Below are 9985 nucleotides of genomic sequence, written 5' to 3'. Positions count from 1 at the left end.
TTTTGGGCTTTAGCGTGGTGCTTTGAGTACTGACCGAGTCTGCCACTCGGTCAGGGACCTTTAATAAACAAGGGGAAACTCATTTTTATTTCTTCTCCATGTCTCATTATGGCTGGCCTGTGAGAGCATGTTTTAAGGACATATGGCAGCATAACAAGACATTTAGTCTGTCTGGGTACCGTCTGAAACTCAAACATTGGTTAAAAACAAGAGAAAACCATATTGATGACAATAAAATGTTTCAATAGCATTTTCAGCAAACTTTTATTTGCAAGAGACAAAATCAAGAGATTGCGTCTCATAGAAAATCCTTTTTCAATATGTAGATCTACTAAGCATTTTAGTAGTGTACTAATAACTGTATATATAACCTAAAAGCTTACACACAAGCATTATAAACCACAAAACTCCACTTATGATTTCATGGGGTTTTCCACAGAAATGTTCATAGATTTTACAGTAGGCCAGTTCTTAGGATTCTTTTAGCTCAGTACTCATATGGTGGATTCTTTGTGTGTTTGTCTTGCCAAACTGCAGAGAACAAAAGTGAAGCATTGACACACACACACACACATCTGTCCTGTCCATTTGCACAGGCCTTTAAGTCAATTCATGCAATGTAGACAATCATGACCTCACAAAGATCTCATCCGTGATTGATAGAAAAAGCAAATGACATTGTACACTCTATGCATTTTTTTCTCAGTATGGAGTGTGTTTGTGTGCATGTGTATTGTGTGCATGTATGTTTTTGAAAAACAGGCTGAAAAATCATTAGTGGGTTCAGCTCTATTAATTCAGCAGAACAATAAACCACAAGGGGAACCACAAAAAGTGAAAATGGAACAGTTTCAGCAAAGACATATTTGACATGTTACTATATTTTATTTATTATATCTCTTTTATAAATTAGATACAAAAATAGCTACTATATTTTTAAATTTAAAGTCACCATGAAATCAAAATTGACAATTCTTATATTATTATGGAATATTGCAGTATTTACTATATGATTCATCCATGCCCTTTTTTTTTATTATTCATGTGCTCTCATAATCTTTAAAGTTGACATGAAATGGAATGATAGTCTTTTCTTTCCTGTTGTGATGCATATTCGAGTGAAATGGCCTCTGGAATGAGAAAAATGTAGGGCAAGATTTGATTTCTTCTCTGAAATCTTTTCTCTTCTCTGATGATGTGTTTACTGGCACGAGGGCGGGACAATCAGTCACTCACATACGTTTGAGTCACTTCCGTTTTATGCCGACTTTTAAGAAGGAAATGCTCCAATTTCTATAAAATAAAGCAAAATAGGTGTATGACAACACTGGATATAATAAAAAGTTGTGGAGAATAAGTAAAATAATACTTTCCTAATGGTTGTTTTTGAAGGTCTCTGTGTGTGTGTGTGTGTGTGTGTGTGTAGATGTATGCACTCATACAGGAATGTGTGTGTGTTCTGTCACAGGACCTGCTGATTCAGCATATTTATGGTCAGCTGATCAGTCAGTCAGGCTGCTCTCTATTGTTTTCTCCGGTTCTGTCCACCTCCAGTGCGTCACATGTTAGAAGTCCCCAGAGGACCAGATCTTGCCTACAAAACCTCTTTGTTTATGCTGCATGTCTGAGTGTGTATGTTTGTGTAACCTTATGAGAGGAAATCAGTGTGTGGTAGATACAACAGACATCCTTAATACAGTGTTTCTTGTCATGTCTCACTAGAATATCTGTGAGGAAGTGGGACAGTACAGTGCAACAAAGTAGACTGGACCCCTTGACCTTGTGGCAGATTTTGACGTCTGAGGGACGTCATGTGTAGACACCAGCTGAATATGAATAGGGCTATAAAAGAGTAAATAACAATGCAATATTACAGATGCAGTTTTATTGATTTGAATGACGTTAAACTTGTTTTTCAGTTCATGTCCTGTTTTTTTTTTAAAGATTTTATTGCTCACAATTTGCTGTTTCATATACAGCTCTGGAGACTTAATGGAGTTATCCATTGTGTTTATTTCAAGTATCGACCTTGTCTCCGATTTTTCTCGTAAACTTTATTTGGAGAAATATAAACAGACACAAATGAGACAGTTGTTAAAGGTCTCAAACACCATTGTTTCCTCCTTCTTATATAAATCTCATTTGTCTAAAAGACCTCCGAAGAACAGGCAAATCTCAACATAACACAGACTGTTACGTAACAGTCGGGATCATTAATATGTACGCCCCCAATATTTGCATATGCCAGCTCATGTTCAAGGCATTACACAAGGGCAGCCAATATTAACGTCTGGATCTGTGCACAGCTGAATCATCAGACTAGGTAAGCAAGCAAGAACAATAGCGATAAAATGGCAGATGGAGCAATAATAACTGACATGATCCATGATATCATGATATTTTTAGAGATATTTGTAAACTGTCTTTCTAAATGTTTCGTTAGCATGTTGCTAACGTACTGTTAAATGTGGTTAAAGTTACCATCGTTTCTTACTGTATTCACGGAGACAAGAGCCGTCACTATTTTCATTATTAAACACTTGCAGTCTGTATAATTCATAAACACAACTTCATTCTTTATGAATCTCTCCAACAGTGTAGCATTAGCCGTTAGCCACGGAGCACAGCCTCAAATTAATTCAGAATCAAATGTAAACAATATAACAGTATACAATACTCACATAATCCGATGTATGCATGCAGCATGCATGACGAACACTTTGTAAAGATCCATTTTGAGGGTTATATTAGCTGTGTGAACTTTGTTTATGCAATGATAGAGCCGAGAGCTCGGGAGGGGGGTGGAGAGCGCGGAAAGGGGCCACAAAATGCTGTTGTTGTGTAAATGAACACCAAAAAGACATAAGTTTTCCATTTTTAAGTGAGAACTGTATCATGTAAATGGCCCCTTGAAAAGCCTCCATTTGCCCTCAGTTAATCTCATTGCTGTCATTTTTCTTTCCTATGGGATCTGTTTGTCATTTTCTCTCTTTTTAATTTTTTCTTACTGTGTCTTTTTCTCTTTAGAAAACCAGAAAGAGCTGGTTTTCTTCCTCATTTCAGCATCTACAACCTTTACAGTTATGTGTGTGATTCCTCCTTGTGACTGTTCTTGCATGTATCAGTTCTGTGTTAAGACTCCAGTGTCACGCTGCAACCACGCCTGCATCTTCTAATGTGTGTTCAGCGCTTCATCCTGATTGATTGTCATTGATTCAGCTGGCATGGGTATTAAAAAAACCCTATTACATCACTCACCTCTACAGCGACTCTGCTCTGCACCAGCCTTCCCATTCATACCAATCAACTCCATTAGCTAAAGTGCTCAGAGAGTGCACAGACTCTGTGTGGGACTATTTCAAGACAGAGCGACAGATACAGCCTGGACACACAGCAGGATTTAGGCAGAATGCTGTCTTTGTAAATACTGGGCAATCAATCAGCTGTAAATATCATCAGTATTTATATATACAATATATAGCCTTATATAGTGGGTATACTAGTCTTATATCATGTATTCAGGATGACATCAAGTCCTTGTAAATGGATGAGTCTTCTGGAACGATGCAGATATTTCTGTGTGGGGGAATGTCTGGAACGTCAAACAAAAGTTTTGCATAGCATTTATAACAAAAAAAAAAAGATACTAAAAAAGATAAGTTTTGCCTCTTTGTCGCCATCTCTGTTTGAAACCTGCAATTGCAGTTATTTGTGGAATTATCATCTTTACATGGGTTGTGCATCGGCATGGCTCCTCAGCGTGGATGAATCTAACTTTTGTTCTGACCAACTGAGAAAAAAAGCATTACAATAAATCGCGCTACCAATTATGATTAAATCTAACGATCGCTTAACTCGGATCACGTCAAATGTGCAAATTATTATTATTGTTATACTTTGTTCTCAAATTGTTAATGTTAACAATATCAGCATTGTGTGACTGTGTATTTAGTGTGTATTAGAGTTACCTGTAGATTTCAATTTCTGTAGCCAGTCCGCAGTCTGAAGTATTTTGCTTTTGACTGCAGGGTGAATCTCTAGTTGTCACTGATGATTGTCATTTGGACCTTACTTCTTAACGATTAATGACTTAATTGTTAAGACAGTGACTGATTTCAGAACAGCATACTAGCATGCTACTTCTACTTTTTCTTTATATGAGAGAAACAGTAAAAGTAATATAGTATGCTGTTACAAATTCAGACACTTATTTTGTTCCTGAATGAATCACCATTTTTGAACAAGTCGTTTGGGTAAATGATTCAAATGACACTCATGTATTTCTTTCATAAAAAAAAAGTTTTTAAATTAATCCTTTGAATGAATGATTCAGTGATTCACTGATAAAGACAGTATTTCATCGCCACCTACTGGCACAACGATGTAACCTGCAGAAAGAGTCACTGAAAAATCTTTTCCACTAATGGACAGACTAACAGTCTGTCTGGAACACTGACAAGCATAGCATACCAACAGTGAAGTGAGTGTTATGGTGCATTCACATGGGGCGTCTGCATCAACGCTTGACGGAGGGCGTGTCTGAAGCTTGTGCTGACATGACCGTTATAGTGATAACAGCTAATCACATTACTTTCTGCTGTTGCATAAGCGCAATTGGCTAGCGTCTGCACTAGGGAATTTGCATAAGGTGATCTGATTGGCTGACGCCAGCGTTGGCGCTTGAAAAGTTGAGAAATCTTCGACTTCTACTGCGAGCAACGTGAGTGAAGTAACAGAACCCACAATTCATTTCGGCAACACATTCAAAGTAAATGAGAAGCGTTAACGCCGACGGCCTGTGTGAATGCAGCGTTATATGTAGGCTACATGTGACAGATATGATAAGTCCCAAAAAACAGTTTGAGGATCAACACACCCTCTCTATATATGTAATTTTCCATTAGCCCACAAGTTAAGTAAAATGAACAAGACCGCACTTTTATAATAAGCTGTGGTCTGACTTCTTACAGAAAAACACCTTTAATCATACACTGGCAGTATTTTGGCACATGATCAGCATCAGGGCCATAATATGATGATGTCAGATCGGGGCTGCAGCAGGGTCATCCAGAAACGTGGGTGCCGCCCATCCTGCAGCGTGACTCAGAGTTGGTTTATTAGATTAAATGAAGCTGAGCTCCTCATCAGTCGCCCATCTTCTGCCCAGCTCTCATGGTAACAACAGGAGAGACAGAGAGAGAGAGAGAGAAAATAATGAATTTACATATTAAATTGATTGATTGATTGATTGATTGATTGATTGAGCAGGTATAGTTGCATCATGAACCTTTTTAAATATACATAGCATAAATTCTCCATATTGATTCTGCATGTAACAAATATATGTATTGTAAATATATCACAAATTTGTGTTCAAATGTTGGTACACTTTAGCTTAAGGATATATGTATTTTAAGTTTCACTCAAATGATTCAAGAATTTTCTTCAATCATGTAGCAATAGGACTCTTTCTTAAAGGTCCCGTTTTTCGTGGTTTTTTGAAGCTTTGATTGTGTTTATAGTGTGCAATATAACATGTGTTCATGTTTCGCGTGTAAAAAAACACAGTATTTTTCACATAATTTACATATCTGTATACCGCTGTTTCCACTGTCATAAAAACGGGCTGATGACTTCCTTGTTCTATGAAGTCCCTCCTTCAGAAATACGTAACGAGTTCTGATTGTGCCAGCGGTTCCTGTGTTGTGATTCGACAGCAGCTTAGCGAACCTTGCCCGGAAAGGTCACGCCTCTTACCATAACGTGGAGATGCACGCGCTCAGTGTTATTGTAAACATGTCTTTAATTTTACCCTATCAATTTGAGCCGGAATCAGACCCGGTGATTGGACTGCGGGATGAAAATAACAGCGTTTCGACGACATGGCGACAAACACACTCTACAAACGCAACTCTTGTGTATTCCTGTGGGCGGAGGTTAATCAAAAAAACTGTTTTAGTGACGTCATTAAAGAAGGAAGTAGAGGGATGTAGTCCAAACTGGCCGTTCGATGCAGGCGACTTCTGTTAAATAAAATATCTCGCTTGGCATTGAACTTTGAGCTTTAAAATTTTACAGATTTTATTTATACTCTAACAACAACATTACACACTAACTAAAGTTTGAAACATGGGATCACGAAGAACGGGACCTTTAAATAAATAGAACTAAACTGATCTAATATTACAGTGGAGCTGCAAATGAAAAACATATGCATGACTTTGATGTTACCCTGTTTTATTGCTTCTTTTAATTTCTCTCTGTGTACTCAATAAAAATATACTGACTGACTTGTGGTTACATGTTGGAAAGATGTTTATGCTTTAAAAGTATTTAAGTAGCATCAAAGCTTTTAAATTTTTGAAGAAAAGAAAATTATTCTTTGCACATACATACAATGCAAATGCAAAATAGCAGTACAAAGCAATAAATCTAAACAAGCAAATAATATACATTCACTTGACATGCTGGAAACTTACACAAACAATAAAGTCTGCAAAAAGCACTGAGATCGCAACACATTTTTCTCATCAGGTAGCACAACTCAATTAGGGATTGTAATATATTTTTTTAAAAAACACATCTAGTCATGTATTCCCAACTCCGTTTCATTTTCCCTAGAGCGCAGTCTTCCCTAGAGTGTGTAACCGCTCAAACATCTGTGACTCTGTACATTTGATATTGTGTGATTCAGACCCAATGCCTCATTAAAACAGATGGTGTCTCAGTTTCTTGCAAAAAGTCTTGCAGATGTTATATTATTTTTTTAGAATGTAACATGTTCCCATTCCATATTAAAGGAATAGTTCAGCCAAATATGAAAATTCATATGCTGTTTTTTTCCATGGAACACAAACTGAGATTTATTTTTATTTTATTTTTTAAAAAAAATTCTGAATATTGTTTAAGTCATTCCAGGAATATATAAGCAAATGCAAATAAAATACAGATGTATGTCAGTATTTACTGAAATACTTTGACATGTATTGACATCTGAGAGGTCTGTATTTTGTAACAGCACATCATAGTGAGGAACATAATGACAATGCTGTTGGTCAAACAAACCTCTGAAGCAGAGATGGCTTCATTCCAGTGGAAAACACATAAGATGAACTCAGTATGACTACACTCTGGGCGTATATTTTCCTGTAAGATGTAATCTCATTGGTAAAGTGGGTCCCCAGTCCAGTCAAAGTAGGTCACAGACATTCACTATGGCCATAACTATTTATTTTCAGTGTTCTGCAATATGGCAATAAGTCAACCCGATCAAAGCAGACATAGTTAAAGATTAAACTCTTGCTTGTTACATGCACATGAAGTTTAGGGACTTTGTGAGTGGGGATTTTGTATTAGCCCTCTACTGCACACATGGTGATGGCACATGAAAAAAAAAAATATTCCATATCATTTTTTGGTTCATTTGGGAACATTTTATTCATATAATTTTTTTTGACCCTCAGGGCAACGTTGTGCAAACGTTGTGTCATCAAAATTGCAATTTAAAAAAAAAAAAAAAAGTTAAGAAATCATTAAGTAAAAAGGGAAAAACACTTGAAAGACATTGATATATTGAATTTGATGCATGCATAGGTTTGCATCATGTAATGTGTCATGCCATATAATGTACTTCATGTAATAAAATTTGACTCCGTACGAAACTTCAGAAATCAGTTAATCTCTGCTGTGAAATAGAGGTGTTTGTTACAATTTTTGCACATCACTTTGGATGTTCCTGCACACCCAGGAACCCTGCATCTTCCCTTCTTATAACACTTTATGGCCAATGTGAGGTATTGTCCAAAACATCCTCGAAAAGTACCCCTTATCGCACATCGTTGCCCTGAAGCAACAGAAAGAAAAACTGAATTTCTGAACATGCAAAATAAAAAATAAAAAACTTCATAAAACCTGACAAAAGACTTCTCTACACCTTCATACACACACACACACATATATTTAATTTTATGTACAGTTCATGTCATTTTAAATAAGATTACTTAAAGCAAATAATCTTGCCGCCTTCTCACACCATGTGCTCTTGTGACCATGTGTCAGAACAGGAGGTCCCACCTTTAAATTGGTGCTTGATAGTGACTTCCCACACCTTACTTGGACTGTTCTTTGGTACTTTCTCGACCTTTCTAATTGGTTGTAATCAAATTTACTAAACATAGGGCTTAAGAAAACTTAACTGTGCTGTAGGGGGTTAGACATCATCTAGATATATTAAATATTATTTATGCATGAAATTTAAGAATCATTAAAGAGATTTTCAAATCCAAGCACCTATTTTATCATCTAATCATTATGAGAGTCATTTTACTCCCTCCTAAATAGAAAAGTGTCTGTCTTACTGGTGTGTTCAGTGCAAAGGAGATGTACACATTGATCTTCAAAGTGATGCCTTTAGGCCAATGCGATAGAGGAAGCCAGAGTCATTACCATGGTTTCAGAAAATTGTCATTTCCTGTTTAACAGCAAACAGGTTGAAAGTGGTTAGAGAGGGGCCGGGCACAGGAAATCGAACCACAAGGAAAATCTCAAATTAATAATGCAGATAGTGATAACAGAAACATTATCTGATATAATATAATATAAAGCTGTAAACTACAATTATTGCTTATAAGACCAAATTGTAAATTGATATTTCCTAGGATGCTGACCAAATGTAATGCCATAGCTGTACATAAATGTGAAATGTTCAAATCTGATTCCAATTAATTTCATGATTAATGACTACACAATAATCTGGCTGACTACTTCTTGTATAAACACATTTTAATAAAAGAGTTTTGTTTCCCTCCAAGTCCCTCTTATTTCTTAGGGCTCAGAGATTGCGAAAGAATGGCTTGGGGTTGGCTGACTTCCCCACTACATCAACCCCCTCCCCATCCAAACATTAGGACCCCTCCCAAATTCCCGTAACCTCTAGTCCACATATGTTCCCCGAAAATCTGGTGGGACTGAATTCTGCGTAACCTCTGGAGCAGTTATGACTCATTCCCCTGTAGTTCTATAAAGACTCACTTACATGAACCACGACAGTGGAATGCATTACATCAATAATGAAACTGGTTCTAAGGGAGCATTCATTCAGAAAATGACAAATATAAGAATAAAAGTTGTAAAAAAATACCAAATAGGCTAGTTAAAATATATAAAATACAAAATTATATTTAATAACATATATACTGTAGGCCTATATTGAATCTGTGTATTATTTAGATGACTCTCAATTTAATATTTTTTAAAATGAATTAATTTAGTTTAAGCTATTATATGGGTGGGGGCATGTTTGTTCTTGCATAAGGAACAAAGCAAGGACAACGCCCATATTTTGGGGAGACTTGACTTGGTCTCTACATCAGAGCTTGAAAACATGTCTGCAAAATAGTGCACAGACAGGAGAGAGATTATTACAAAATACAGGCCTACCATTTTAACCATAATTACAGCTGAAAATACTTGTAAATGAATATCCATTGGACAGTGTAAGAAACTTTAGTAATTGTTATAAACTAGCTATAGTAGGCTAAGCTTTGACAGAAAATATAGTGAAAATATAGTAAAGAGAGAGGGACATAATTTCGCTTGACTCCTTGCTCCTCAGCCCTATATCCATATATTTGTTGTGTTTTTAACAGAAAATGAAACTCTTTTTCTGTACTAAACTTTCTGTCATACACAGCTGTCATACATACCGCCCAAGTAACCGGAAGTCCGGTGTTTTACACAGCAGACAGCACACGTTCCACACGAGCTCGTGAATCAGCGAGGGGCATCGAGGGCGGGGCTGTGCTGGAAAAAGGGGGTGAAAAAAGGCAGAAATCCCGTCGATTGATGGGGGTAGTGGGGCTTTTGGGGGTCCAGACTCAGTTAAGCCGATTATTTTAACTAGTCCACATGCAGAAACCAGTGAACAAAGTAAAATTATGACAGCATGCTAATGAAATGCCTTAATTTGTTATAGCTAACTGAATGT

Source organism: Megalobrama amblycephala, linkage group LG19 (assembly GCF_018812025.1).
Source record: "Megalobrama amblycephala isolate DHTTF-2021 linkage group LG19, ASM1881202v1, whole genome shotgun sequence".
Taxonomy (NCBI): domain Eukaryota; kingdom Metazoa; phylum Chordata; class Actinopteri; order Cypriniformes; family Xenocyprididae; genus Megalobrama; species Megalobrama amblycephala.
This window is presented reverse-complemented; position numbering follows the sequence as displayed.